The sequence below is a fragment of the Podarcis tiliguerta genome (genome assembly GCF_965153285.1).
Source record: "Podarcis tiliguerta genome assembly, chromosome: 2".
In the NCBI taxonomy this organism is placed as follows: domain Eukaryota; kingdom Metazoa; phylum Chordata; class Lepidosauria; order Squamata; family Lacertidae; genus Podarcis; species Podarcis tiliguerta.
The window spans coordinates 63,029,698-63,044,762 of NC_139535.1; the positions used below are offsets into that span (position 1 = coordinate 63,029,698).

The window sequence follows — 15,065 nt, forward strand, 5'->3', positions numbered from 1 at the left end:
TGAGAGACTGCACATGAGATGTAGATTCTCTGCTACTTAGTGACTTCAATTTATTTAACTAGTTCAAGCTCACTGGCAGCCTCAAAAGCCTTGGGATTTGGGATAAAGTGAGCTTACATTCTTTGTTCCCCTGCAAAACCTGTTCCAGAATGTTTTTCCTTTAATTAAAACATCCTGTTCTTCTGATGTTTCTTCCTCTACCCCCACTACTATTATTTTTATCTCATAGTCTGTAGTGTTCAGTTTTTGCTGGTTCCTCAGGTAAACATCCTTAGAGGTGCCCATGGATTCATTGCTGTGCCTGGAGACACATGTTGGCAAGAGCACTTTGCATTGGCTGTACCCATTTTTGTCTTATCTCCTGAAGGGCTGTCCCATAGAAGAGATTAAGGGTCAATCTGCAGACCTATTTTTTTATATTCACATATAGTTAACATGTTCTGAATCATTTTGAAGATGATTTTCCAGAGTTTTATTATCTGACAACAGTTTTACAAAACAGATTTTTTCATGTGAGTAAAGCAGCCAGATGTGTGCTATGAAAGACGACCCAAATTCCTCTATCCCCCACCCACTAAAGTTTGGTTAAAAACCTCTTCAATAAAATAGGTTAGTGACCCTTTATTGTACTGATAGTTCTGCTTTCTCATTTGGTAAACAAAATAAACTATGTTTGGACTAAAGGAGCTGTGGGACACAGGTGGTGCTGTGGTCTAAACCACAGAGCCTAGGGCTTGCCAATCAGAAGGTTGCTGGTTCGAATCTCCACGACGGGGTGAGCTCCTGTTGCTTGGTCCCAGCTCCTGCCCACCTAGCAGTTCGAAAGCACGTCAAAGTGCAAGTAAACAAATAGGTACCGCTCTGGCGGGAAGGAAAATGGCATTTCCGTGCGCTGCTCTGGTTCGCCAGAAGAGGCTTAGTCATGCTGGCCACATGACCTGGAAGCTGTCTGCAGACAAATGCCGGCTCCCTCGGCCTGTAGAGCGAGATGAGCATGCAACCTCAGAGTTGGCCACGACTGGACCTAACAGTCAGGGGTACCTTTACCTTTAAAGGAGCTGTAAAATATGATTGGTCAAGCCCCACTCTTACCTGTATGACATCAGGATTAGGGTGGCTGGCTGTGGCTTGCCCAAAATAACCTCGTGGGCCAAATGGGGAAGTCTGGCATGCCAAGACTGGCCCATAGGCAAGAGGTTCCCCACACCTGATCTAAAGATAAAAAAATTAACCTCAGGAGCTGAAGCTCTCTTGCCTTGCCTCAGGGGACAGTAAAAAGGTAAAGGTAAAGAACACCTGACAGTTAAGTCCAGTTGTGAACAACTGTAAATGGTTGAAGGCAGTATTTAACACAAAGCGTAAATGAATTTTAACATAATATAAAATAAACACCACAAACGGGGGGAACGATGACACTATGGGAAGTGTGAATATCCTGAAAGAAAATGAAGAAAGAAAGAAGCAGAAACAGCTACTGAAGTACTGTTGTCAGTTGGCAACTTTGTTGAGTTTGAAAACAAAATTTATTGACCATGTGATGCAACATAATATTCATCCTCTTTGTAAAAAGAGGGATTTCTGTGACATTTGTTTTCCTCACAAATTGTATATGTTCAGTTGCAAAGGAACAAATTATTAGGGTGTTGCCACAGCTAAGTGCAAATTCCCATGGGCATTACAGCATCATACATGGGCTTGATGCTGACCTACAACTTGTGAATTCATAGTTAACCTCATATGCACACTTGCTTTTGGTCTTGCTTTGCAGACATTTATTCGAGGAAGTCTATCAATGAATTGTCTCAGTTAGCTTGTTCATGTAACACTGGTCACAGGTCATTTGCCAGAAAATATTTCTTTCCACAGTCTCCAATGATCATTACAATAAGTTGGACACTTATTGAAGCATTAGATGTTTATTAGCAAGGATAGGGAAAAAACAATTCATACTTCTAGCAAAAACACTTGTTCGTAAGGTTGTAAAATTGTTACATTGGTCAGAGTTTTTAAAACATAGTAAAAAGTAAGCATTTAAATTAGCAGTGGTATACTTACTGATTATTTTGAATTAAGAGGATCAAGTCAGCTAATGAACAAATGGTTTAATGTTAATTGGAGTTCAAATAATATTAGCTAATACACAAAATGTCATATGAAGAAACTTACAAATTTTACATTCCATACAGTACATTCCATACAGTATGGAATTACCCTAAAAAGTTGCTATCTTTTGCCCCCAAAGGCTTAAGTTACAGAAGGATAAATTATGTGGGCTCCTCTTGTGTGCTGCTGCCCTTTTTGAAACCTTGCAGTGTTTTACGCCAGTGATATAAGTTGTATAGTGTATAATTATGTTTTGGATCTTTACTGTTAAATGCATACCCACCCCCATATAGAAAAAAACTGTACCTTAAAGAAGCAGCCTTCTCTTTCCTGCTGATTTCTATTGTGTCAAATGAACAGGATAAACATCTGCTTAGTGTTCTTTTGTTGCCAGATGAATCTCATGCTTGGTGAGGATAAAATTACCAGATGCCATTTTTCATAGAGGTGTCTCATTGTAATGGAAACAATATAGATTAATTTCACAGTTGGGTGTGCATTCCTCTATCAGTGGATGGCGATGTTCAAACTCCTTTCCCCATATTTGATATACCAGCACGAGATTCAAATGTCACTGTCACTGACCCTTGTATGCCACACTTTTCCAATTGTGGTAAATAGCAGGTTACCCGACGGCTCCAGCCCTTTGCTGGAATTGCAAAGTCCAGGGCATTTATGCATATGAATACATTTCAAAAGCAAACACGTCGCACTTAATCCGTTCTCCTAGCGTTTTGATATATGAAAATGACGTTTCCACTGCTGTGCGGAGTGGGGCAACTAGCTGTGTGGCGAGTGCTTCATTCATGCTTAACGTCATTTCACCTCAGAGCGGAAAAACAAAATTATGTGGAAGCCTGACATCAGCCATGCGATCATTTGCTGGTTTGTCTTCTTCATCTAACAGTATTATACTAGGGAATCGGCCTTCCATATGTGTCACCCTATGTGAATATTGGAACCGCTCACTTTCGCACAGGCAGGTGACGTTACCTCAAAGCACACACCCCTCCCCCCCTCCCGCCCAGTCACCGAGGAAGGCGCTTGTCACTCCTTACCTTATATAGTGGCCTTTAACACCCGCCTCCGAAAGACTGGTTGGCCGACCCTCGAAGAATGTCGGCGTGGATTGGCCGCGGCGGCTGCCTGTCATCGCGCTCGGGGCCTGGTGCGGCCTGTGAGGGACCGAGGGAGGCCATTGCGGCTGGAGCGTCTCCGAGAGCTTGGTCAGGAATCGAAGCGGCAGAGTGGCTCCCCCGAGGGCTTCCGAGGAGGTGAGGCGGGCGCCGGAGCGGGCATGCTTGGGGCCGGGCGAGCTGTGGGTGCGGCCGAGGGATACCAGCGGGGCTGGCGCCGGGAGGAGGCGCCGGGGGTTGTGGGTGGGTGCGGGGAGCGTGGCGGCGGCGACCCCCGCAGACGGCTGCGTGATGACTTCAGCCCCCCTCCCCCACCCGGAGCTGCGGCTGGAAAGTTTCCCCGCCACCTTGGCAGCCCCCCTTCCTCCTCCTCCTGCCCCTGGCGAGGGGGCGGCGGAGGCTCCCGCTTTAGGCCCCGGCCGGGTCCAGCCCCCCCTGTTCCCACCCCGCCAGCGCCCCCCGTTCCCACGACTCGTTTTCGTCTCCTGAGCAGCCGCCCGGGGAAAAGCGGTCTGGTGCCGCCCGGGGAGGGGGGGGTCGTCTCTCAGGGGTCGCGAAACACGCAGGAGGTCCTTCCCACCCCGCTCCCGTGGCATCTCCTCGCCTGACAGCATTGGGCTGACCCGGCTTGGCTGGTACCTGCGCCTCTCTCGCCTCCCTCCTGCCGCTCACCCCCTTCTGTTGCCGCAGTGGTTCTCGTCCTTTGCGGTTTGTGAACAGGAGATGCCAGGGATGGACCAGCCTCTTCGTGCTCTGACGCAGGGGTCGGACTGGAGGGTCCCGGTGGTGGTGGTGGTTTGCTATGAGCTGCCACCCTCTCTAAACACTGGCCTGGGAGCAAATCCCATTGAATCCAGCGGAGCTTACTTTTACTAAGCAGGCCCTCATAGGATTGCGTTGATGGAAAACCAAGCCCCCCAGGAGCACTTTGGTCCTGCCCTCGCTAAGCTTTCAGATGGGCGTTTTGCAACAGTCCTGGTACACATTTTCAGTGCCAGAACAGAGCTATCTAATCTGTGCTATGGAAGGTGGAGGTTAACAACCCAGCTCTGCACGTTTACTTGGAAGTAGAAGCCATTGATTTCTGTAGGATGTACTTTCAAGGAAATGTGTTTTGGATTTCTGCCCAAGCTTTCTTTGAATATCCCCTGTCCCATCTCGGAGGCACAGTAAACTGTTCTATTCTTAAATTATTGCCAAAGGAGAGAGGGGGATCAACAATTCAAGCAGGAGTTATTGTTTAATGTAATTGAATAGCACATCTAGGTTGCCACTAGTGCTTCTCTTGATGTCATACTTCTCTGGATAAGAATGACTCTGCTTTAAAATTAGTATGGTGTACTGTCCGCTTGTCAAATTGTTGAGTTTGAGTTGTGTTGGATTGTGTAATTATATCCCTCACATAGAGAAATTACCTTTTAAGAGAAGTCTGCTTGTTAGATTACTTTTCCATTTCATGTGCCAACACATAACTGAAATTATTAAGAATGCTAGCTAAAAGTTGCCTTCTAACTTACATGATACTTGTTGGTAGCTTATTTTGTTAAGAGCATTTTTTTTGGTCACATATAGGGAACATGTTTTTCTTCTGCTTCTTTTTTTTACTATTGCCCTTTATACACCCCTTCTTACATTTGAAAGTGCATTATTATCGACCTTGTATTCATGTTCTTGTGAGAAGGGTCTCTGTTTAGTCTTTTTTTAATAGAAGGGGAAGGTGATTCTGGCGTATTTTTTACTTGTTCAGAATCATGGATATTCAAATCCAATACATTTTCTGTTAGATATATCTTGGAGATAGTTTTAATGTCAAATATTGTTTTGGTACTGTGATATGTTAAACATATACTGAGTTCCTCTGAAAGTAGGTAGGATGTAAGTTTTAAAAAGAAATGTCCATAGTACAGTCTAAGCAGCTGATATACACGCTGGAACTGCACCTCTAACCTAAGAACATAAGATCAAACTAGAGGCCTGTCTCGTTCAGCATTTTATTCTCCCAGAAGTCAACCAGATGCCTATGCTTACAAGAAGGATATGAGCACATTAGCACTCTCTTACTTGTGACCCCAAACAAAAGATTCAAAGGCATACTGCCTCTGATACTGGAGGTAATGTCATGATCATATCTAGGAGCCATTGCTCACCTCCCTGAATTTGTCAAAATACTTTTTAAAGCCATCCAAATTGATGGCCATCACTACATCTTGTGATAACATTTCCCACAGTTTAACTATGTGCTATCCTGTTTGTACATCACACTAAGCAAGATCATTGCTTAGCACAAATGTGTGAGAGTGCAGACTTTCAAAGAGGAGATTGAAGCTGCTGTATTCCTCACTGGTCATTCAACTGCTGTGCTAAGCTAAGCCTTGGTCATCCTCCAGACTCATGGTTTAGCTCTCCCAATCAAATCTTGAGCTGTTAATCACAGGACATACATTGGTTACTGCTCATGGTTAGTGTGCAGAGAACTAAAGCATGAGCCTAGGTTCACATGACACACTAAGCCAAGCCATACTTTAACTCAACACAGCAGCAGATTGACTAGAGAGGGGCAAAGTGGCTGTAATGTCTTGAGAGTCCACACACTTGTGCATTCATGCTAAGCCATAGATTGGCATAGTGTGGCATTTGTACCAGATCAATTCATTGCTTTTCTGTTTTGACTTTCCCAACATTTAGCTTCATTTGATGAAATTTTTCTAAGAACTATGAGATGTGCAACTCTGTCTTATGCAAGTTCACTCAGAAGTCCCACTGAGTTCACTGAGAGTTACACTGTAGTGTGCATAGGATTGAAGCCATTTTGTTTGTTAATGTTTAGTTTAGAGCCACTTCGTAAGTTATGTTTATACACAAGTACAGTGGTACCTCTGGTTACGAACTTAATTTGTTCCGGAGGTCCGTTCTTAACCTGAAACCATTCTTAACCTGAGGTACCACTTTAGCTAATGGAGCCTCCCGCTGCAGTCACGCGATTTCTGTTCTCATCCTGAGGTAAAGTTCTTAACCCGAGGTACTACTTCCCGGTTAGCGGAGTCTGTAACCTGAAGTGTTTGTAACCCAAGGTGTTTGTAACCTGAGGTACCACTGTACTGAACATGGATAATAATATTTTGTGTTGTTGCTTTCCAGTATATTAATCACGGCAAAATTACAAATGGGTTGCATGTTATTCCTACAGACAGAAGTCTATTTCATCTAAGAGAAACATAATTAATAAGGCAGCCCTTACTTTAGAGTGCATGTAAAACCACAGCCTATGGAACTGCTAATATATCTGTGGCAAATAACCACACTCTTTTTCTGTACATGCAGTTATGAAGACAAAATGTACATCACGTTTCAGGAAGTAGTAGAATTAAACAGATGAATTCTAAACTGGAGCATTCCCTATTCATATATACAGTAAATCAGATTTATTCAGGCATTTAAATATTTTTTGGAAAGAGTTGCTATCCTAATTTCCTAGCCACACTGACAATGTGCATTAAATAAATCTGAATTGGGTAATATTGGGAGCCTCTATGTGCAGATTTTCATCATGTGCAAAACATTTTACAGTGACTAAAGTTAATTTTTGAACTATCTAAAATCTAATTCACTTCAGAAAATTTCAGTTGCATTATGAGTTTTTATTTCCCCCGCAATATAAGCCCTTTTAGTGTTATTGCAGGGATGCATCAAGGTGCCCAATACCCTAGTATTTCCTCAGTCATCAAATGAAAGACTCTTTGTACCTACAGCTATATGTGTGAAAGCTGTGTTGATATAGATAGTTGTTCTGTTTGCATAGATGGTAGCAGGTGAAGCTACTTGATGCACCCGCATTCCTGTAATGCTCAATGCAGGAGCAATAATGCCTGAATAGGGCAATGGTAAGATATATATTTGTTGCATTTAATTATTCTAGATGACAGAAAAGGCCTTCAAATATGTGCAGGAAGTTACAACAGAGTAAATGGAGGGAGAGGGGAGAATGAGGAAGGAAAACAAAAGAAAAAATAAGAGTATTGTGCCACCTTTAAGACTAATATTTGTATGATACAAACTTTTGTTCACTAGAACCTACTTCAGCACACCGAAAATGCCTATATAAGACCAGAAAAGCAGCTAGCCAGAAATCCTGTTTTACTTAGAGGCTAATAGAAAAAGAAAAAGGCTTCTATCAGGTGGACTGGCAGAGGAGAAGGAGGACTCTCAACCCTTCCTTTGCCAGGTCTCTGTGCTGGGCAAGGTGAAAGGACTTGAATTCCTTGGTAGCCAGAAGAAAACAAGGTGAGCTGGAGAAGGAGGAAGGATGGAATGACCCTTCTCTCTTTTGCTTACCTCCCTGTATGAAATTCCCTGCCCATGCCTGCATGAAAATTCTGCTTGCCTGTGGTAGCCAGACAAGACAGAATGATAAGTTTCACTTTTAAAATATCTGTTTTTTCACTCTTATAATCTCCCCATATGCTATCAGATTCTTTCTCAGTACTTCTACAGCTGCCTATGTCAGTTTTAGACACTAGGGCCAAATTCAACTAACCTGATGTCCTACTGGCACACTAACCGCAAATTTGTTCTGTAGGGTCAGGAACACCCCCCCTTGAACTGTGGGTGGGTGGAGGAGAGGGGGGTTGTTGTTCTGGCAAGCAGAAAGGCTTGTGCTGATGGAAGGATCGGAAGAGGAAGGCATTGAATTCCTCCCGCAGAAATTACTTTGACATGCATGAGACGTTTTGGGCCCACCTATTAACAGATGGAGGAAAAGAAAAGATAAGGTGGCAAGCATGTTCTTGGGCAGTATTCTGTCTCAGCTGGTGGATGAATGATTCTCCATGTCAAAATGTTACCATCACATAGAAAAACTAGATTTGGTGAGAAGTGTTCAACTCTAGTCTTCTCCTTGATGTGCTAGTTTTCTTTGTGCAGGATAAAGAGCTTTTAGTCATTTATGTCTGCTTCTGCAGCTTGGAATGATCAGGGGTGAGTGTCCATGCCACCTCTGACTGATGTGACAAACTCTTCCTCCTGAGCTTGGAGCTGGGGGGTGGGGTACTGTCCCTACAGTTGCAGCATGCTTTGGAGACATAATGTGAATATTATCTCTCCTGTATCCAGCTGCAAGTTTGAGGGGACTGTTGAGCCTCATTTGTATTGTTCTGTGTTTGGGGGCTCTCCAAACACCTTGGAAGCACAACATGGTGAGTTGCAGCCCCCTCCTGAACTTGGATCTGGGGGCTGGGGTTTGTTCCTTGTCATGGGCTGTATTTTGTAGGTGTTCTGGGCACCTCAGAAGTTCAGTGCTACATCAGAGCAAGACTTGCTAACCACTGCAAATGGAACAGCCCAGAAAACTTAATATCAGACACACTGTTTATGATAACTATGCCACCGTTTTGTAAATATTCCGTGTTTAATAAAGTACAATGCATCTGTTGGCCTTTTGGCCAAATCTTCATCAGAGAAGGGTTGAACAACAGTTGCAGATACTGAATGACCACCCCAGCAAAGGGGAAGTACTTTGTAATGTGCATAAATGTGATTCCTGTTTCTCTTTCCCTCACCACTTTGTTTAACTTGGTGGTCTTCTACAGTGGAATCTATGCTTAAAACAGTGGTGTTCCATCCTGCTTGCAGATACCCAGCCCTTGAAGATAATAAAGAAGTCTGGATAAATCCCTAGACTCAGAAGTAAACCCCAATGGGATTTATTAATGGGCAAAATAGGATTTCAGCTTTAAGTATACAGTTAATATGAAGACTGGTGCAGCTTTGTAAAAGCTTGAGATTATCCCCAGGTTACTACCAAAGCATAGCCTTTGGTAACTGCCAGTGTGTGCTGTAACTTCCAGTCAAGTAGGCAGCAAATAATGTGTGGGTAAGATGCTGGCACTGGGTTGAAAGTGTTATGAGTGTTTATTGCTGCTGGTTGTACTGGTGTGTGTGTGCGCAGGGTACACCACTAAGATCTGACTGTTTAAATTATAATGCCCAGTTTTTGCACTGGCTCTGTATTTAGTGAGCTTTTTTTGTCTGTCTTTTCTATTCTATATTGCATGTATTCTGCAATGAAATTCTAACAAGAACCTTTGGTAGCAGTTGTCATTTTATATTCCACTGTGCCTTATTAGTTGTACTTTTTATTGACACTCGTTTTTTTGCATTAGCAGTTTGTGTGACTCTTTTGGTGATCCAGAGCAGATAAGGAATGTTAGATATGTGCCTGGCTGACTGTATTGCGGAGAGAAGGGATCAACAGAATCCCAGGCAGGGTAATATTGACTCCCTGGAATACACTGGGGGAGGGATGATGTTAGGGAAAGTAGGCAGCAGGCACTTGACCACACACACTTACCTGTCAATAGAACCTAGGTAGTCATGCCAACCCTCCCATCTTGAAGTCCTATTGCTGAATGCCAGGTAGGTGCATAATAAAACACCTTAAGGTGCTAACCAGGTATGCATTACATAGAGCTGGGTGAGCCTGACTGTCCTAGCCTGACTGTCCCAGTAATCCAGTGTCCTTGGGTACCAGGGTCAAGGGAATGCACCTAGTGTTGGGTCATGGATACAGAACAGGGATCCTCACCCCACTGCCCAACAGCTTCCTTGGCAGAGCTAGCTGAAACCATCTTAGTGGTGATGCTGGGCACCCAGCTCTGTATGTCCATACCATCAGAACCACATGCAGCTGGATCAGTGCTGAACTGGTGCCTAGAAGTGATAATAGGCTGGATGAGGATCAACAAGCTGAAGCTGAATTTTGGCAAGACAGAGGTACTGCTAGTGAGTTGTTCTCTGGTCTGGGAAATGTTTTGGTTTTGTTTTGTTTAAGAAGAAAGAAAACGGCGATCATTGGACTACTTTGAAAATACAAATTTCCTTCCCCCTGAAAAAAGGTGGATTTTCAAAGGATATAAAATCCACACATCACCACGATGAGACTGACCCTTTTTTTGTACGCATTAAACCTGCAGAGGAAATAGATTGATATGTCCGTCCCTACAAATGGCTACCTCTTTGGTGTTTCTGTTCACCTAGACTTATGCTTGATTTGATTAATATGATCTAAGTCAGAGGTCTGTGTTGTTGCTGTGTTGTTTATTGTGCCTATTTATTAAACCTTCATTTTTACATTTGCTGTTTTTTTAAATATGATAATTATTTTGGCTGATGGATTGTTTTTATTTATTGCTGTATTAACTGCTTTGGGAGTTTGTATGGTGAAAAATGGTCTACAAATGTTGGAAACAAGTAACGTAAATAAAATGGGGACTTCAAAATTTTTATACCTCCTGAGACCTCAGTGTAACAATATGTTGACAGCTTAGTTAAGCAAATTCTGTTATATCTATTGTACAGTGCTTTACAAGTCCGTGCATAAAAATCAGTGATTTTTATGGGAGTTTTATTAATCCTAGATTTAAGGACCCTCCCTCGGTTCCGAGGAAAGGTTCTGTTACACAAAGTGAACACTCTTCCCCAATTCCTGGAATATAGGGAGTAGCCTGGAGAGTCAGCTGTCCTCAATACTGTGATGCTTCTCCACAGTGTGGTGTTAGTGGCAGCTGTTCTCTTTCTTTCCCCTCAACTTGGAGCTAGAATTTAAGACTAGGTGTGGTAAAATAAACTCTACTTGCAGGTAGCCTCCATATCATTTACTGCAGAGACTGAGCACGGACTAGTACTCATTCTTTCCTACCAGAGGGAATAGTCAGTCATTATGTGGGACGCGGGTGGCACTGTGGGTTAAATAAACCACAGAGCCTAGGACTTGCCAATCAGAAGGTCAGTGGTTCAAATCCCCGCAACGGGATGAGCTCCCGTTGTTCGGTCCCTGCTCCTGCCAACCTAGCAGTTCAAAAGCACGTCGAAGTGCAAGTAGATAAATAGGTACTGCTCTGGCGGGAAGATAAACGGCGTTTCCGTGCTCTGCCCTGGTTCGCCAGAAGCGGCCTACTCCTGCTGGCCACATGACCTGGAAGCTGTACACCGGCTCCCTCAGCCAATAAAGCGAGATGAGCGCCGCAACCCCAGAGTCGGCCACGACTGGACCTAATGGTCAGGGGTCCCTTTACCTTTACCTTTACCTTTATGTGGGTGAGGTTTTTAATGAATGGGGTTGGATTAATTGATCCTCTTTTTGTTTCTCTTGAAATATTTGTTGTTGTTGTTGTTCTCCATCCTCATCGCACCTGACTCTGGAGAAGGACAAAAAAAAAAAAAAAAAGGAAAAGGAAAAAGAAATCAGCATCCAGGTCTAGTATATTTGTCTGGCTTGGCAAATAACACAGCTAGGCTATGTAAACACCACAGTTTAAAGTGGATTAGATGCACCCCATGTGTGCAAGTTCTTTGCATCTTCACATGGTATTGTCTTTATCCAAGTGGCAACCTCCACTTCCCCACTTTAATAAAAAAATCATTTATTCAGAAGTTACAACACAGTACAGTTACAGTACAATAATTTCAAGTCTGCATTCATGCTACAATTGCTACCTAGTGTATGTAGTGATTTTAAAGCAACTTTGCAATGGTTTGAAGGGGAAAATATCTATAGCATGCTGAAGCCTGGGCCACGCAGGTATTCTGCAAGATTGATTAACTGATTTAATGTACCACATAAAATTTATACACAACTTGAGTGTTTAAAAAACACCCTCATAGCAGTTTATAAAGAGAATAAAACAATATAATTATCAATAAAAGCAATAAAAACAACTTTAAAACTTTCAAAAGATAAAACCAGTAATAAACTAAAAACAGATTAAAGCATATATGTCTGGGTAGGCTTATATATAAAAAAATGTTTTGGTTCTTAGGGTACTTAATGTTTTTTTTTAAAAGACATATGGGCTGCAATTTCAAAAGCAGTGTGAGCCTTGTCACCCCACATTTTTGAAGCTGATGCCCTGCCTCCAATATATTCAGCTGCTTCTAGTAAACATCTATCATCTGAAGGAAAGCTGAAATACACTTGTTTGGCTTTGAGCACCTTTTTCTTTTAACTTGGTGTGCTTTGTGTGGCTCACAGACCATATGTTGCCCACCTGAAGACTGGAGGTTATGTTTTACTTTTTACACCTAGACATGAAAGGACTTGCTTTTACTGAATGTGCCCAGTTCTGAACAGAGAAACATCTATGTTGGCTAAGGTATATATATGTGTGTATTATGCACACAGATGTAAACACTCAGAAACTGACTTATTGGTATCTATGCCTGGCAACGGAAACTGAGTGTATATCACTGTCAAAAATACATTTTCCCAGTTCTGTAGTGGAATGTAATAAAACAATTTTGAACATTTCAACAGAAAGATTTAACTTGTTTAAATTGTATTTTGAATAAATAGTGAAATGTAATCTAAACTCTTTAGATTCCATTTTTTTTTTTTAACTTGTAAATAGTTTCCATTTTGGTTACTTTACTATAGTATAAGCCAACTAGATTAAAGCTCTGCTACTTACACAAATGCAATATTTAATAAACACTAATCAAATTTACCAAAAGTTTTGGTCATATGTATTAATGATTTATAAGAGAGGCTAATTTGGCATCAGATTAAAGTTTTGAATTTTCAGTCTCCTATTCCTTTCTTACTTTTTTTTTCAGGCAAACTGCAGTTTACCTGTAGATCCAACTATGCTAACTGTGGTTTGTCTTTCCTTTCACACCAGAACTTTAAACCCACCAATTCTGCATTGGAGGGCAAGCACAATCCATAACCTGCCAATTTGAATGTTGCAGCAAACTATAGCTGGCTTTGACCTGATAACCATACCATGGTTTGCTATGTGTGAACCAGCTGCAAACGTATAATCATTTGGAAATGTGAGTTATTGGTACTTCGTTGCATGTTCTTTTTTTTCTCCGTACCCTATAACTTTTCTTGAATAGAGCGTTGAATCCAGTTCATATTAATGATACTTCACATAATATGTTGAGGTTGGTGGAGGAAGGGGAAGAAGCGATGATGATGATGATGATGGGACCAGAAAGGCTAAAGAAGGAAAGTTTAACATAAATATTTCCATGAAATTCAGATATGACAGGAGTATTTTGAGGTGGTATACAGTTGGGCAGGTTTCTTCAAGTCATCTAGGCCTCATTGCCAACTTAAAACATTGTTTTGGCATAGTATAGTCTAGTGGTATTCACCAGCTTCTGCAATTAATGTTATTTTCCAGTCCTTCTGTATTATGCATGTTGTGGATATATAATTAACTTGAAACACTGTCAAGTTTCTTGAGATGTTTGTTCACATAAGTGCAGTCTCTCGTGTAATTCACATTAACATTAGATATAGCTTGTCATCTTATTTTTAAAAGCCGTTTAAAGCTCCTGCTGCCTGGATTTGTTTTGAAATTTTGCAGCAAATTCCCCTAGCAGGCAGTGAAATTTCTGTAGTTGGCAGAGTGATCCAAACAAAACAGTCTGTTTGGCTGAGGATAACTTCTTTTTTGTTTGCTTCTAGTGCTGTAACTTAATTCTCTCCTCCCCACACAGATACTTATTAGTATTTTACAATATTTCTTATATTCCAGCAAGCACAATCTAGGAGTTCAAACATTTTCTGCTCACTTCCCACCAAGAAGTACAAAACAACTGCTGTGGAAGCAGAAATCTCTCTACCTCCTGCATCTGAACCAGGGTGTGGGAAGGAAGATGTGTTTTCACGCATCTTTTACAACATGAAAGCACTGGCAAACACCTGCCTGAACTGGCAAAGCACCTGCCTGAACTGACTGTGCTGATCATCTTCTTAGTCTTCTGCACAAAAAATGTATCTGGATTGGGGACCATTGGTAATAATAAAGTAGGAGTGCAAACAAACATCATACATGATATTGTTTAACTTAACATATTTACTGAAAAGTAAGTCCCATTAAATTAAATGGACCTTATACTCCCAGATACATGGGTTCAAAACTGAAGAGTTGTGGGTTAAGAATTTCATTCAAAAAATGTACAACTTGATAGCAGAGGTGGCTGACATTGGTTTGCGGCTCTTTTGAGGGCTGTATGCCAACCTGAACCAATTTAACTCATGCACACTAGCTTGCACATGCGTGCACACTCACTCAGGACACACAAACTCAGAAGGAGGAGGAATAGACTTAGTTCAGGGAGTTGGACTTGATGACTTGATTCCTTCAAACTTTACAATTCTCTGAAATAAGTACAGTGGTACCTCAGGTTACATACGCTTCAGGTTACAGACTCCGCTAACCCAGAAATAGTACCTCGGGTTAAGAACTTTGCTTCAGGATGAGAACAGAAATCGTGCTCCGGCGGCGTGGCGGCAGTGGGACTCCCCATTAGCTGAAGTGGTGCTTCAGGTTAAGAACTGTTTCAGGTTAAGAACGGACCTCCGAAACGAATTAAGTACTTAACCCGAGGTACCACTGTACTGAACATAAGTGAAGCGGGGACAGGCAACATACACATAAACAAAGAAAGAGAGGACAGACAGTGACACAAACCTAGCAGTGCATTTGCTGTCTTGGACAGCTTTGGTGTATGAGGATCATCGGTTGCTTCAGTTCTTCCTTGGGGGGGGGGGGGGCAAAATGTTAAGGATTAATGTTAATGGGTTAATTCTCTATGAATCAGCAGAGATAACTTATTCTGCACCATGCACCTGCAGGCATCTTGTGACTCTCTTATCTGTGCTATTGGGCAGATTTGGCAAGTGTCTTTGTGTATAAAAGGGCTCAATGTTACAGCATACTGTGTGGGTCATGGTAGGAGAATTGCTGAAGGCTATCTGTTGGAACTATGGATTCAAGTGAAAACTTTTTGAGAAGATCGTCTGAGGAAGAAGTTGGAAAA

The 15,065-nt window shown here is 42.1% G+C and overlaps 1 protein-coding gene across 10 annotated transcripts in view; it reads left to right on the top strand.

The window, feature by feature from the left end:
* Positions 1-3,232: 3,232 nt before the first annotated feature.
* MAPK9 (mitogen-activated protein kinase 9) overlaps positions 3,233-15,065 on the top strand; it is a gene marked incomplete at its 3' end in the record, with an annotated part of 39,417 nt that continues 27,584 nt past the window's right edge. For 4 of the 10 annotated variants that reach the window (XR_014508360.1, XM_083428581.1, XM_083428574.1 and 1 more), the window contains exon 1: positions 3,234-3,377. Of the gene's footprint in view, positions 3,498-3,787; positions 7,521-12,910; positions 13,065-15,065 lie in introns of all 10 variants that reach the window. The other 6 variants (XM_083428582.1, XM_083428577.1, XM_083428576.1 and 3 more) reach the window with 5 other exon arrangements.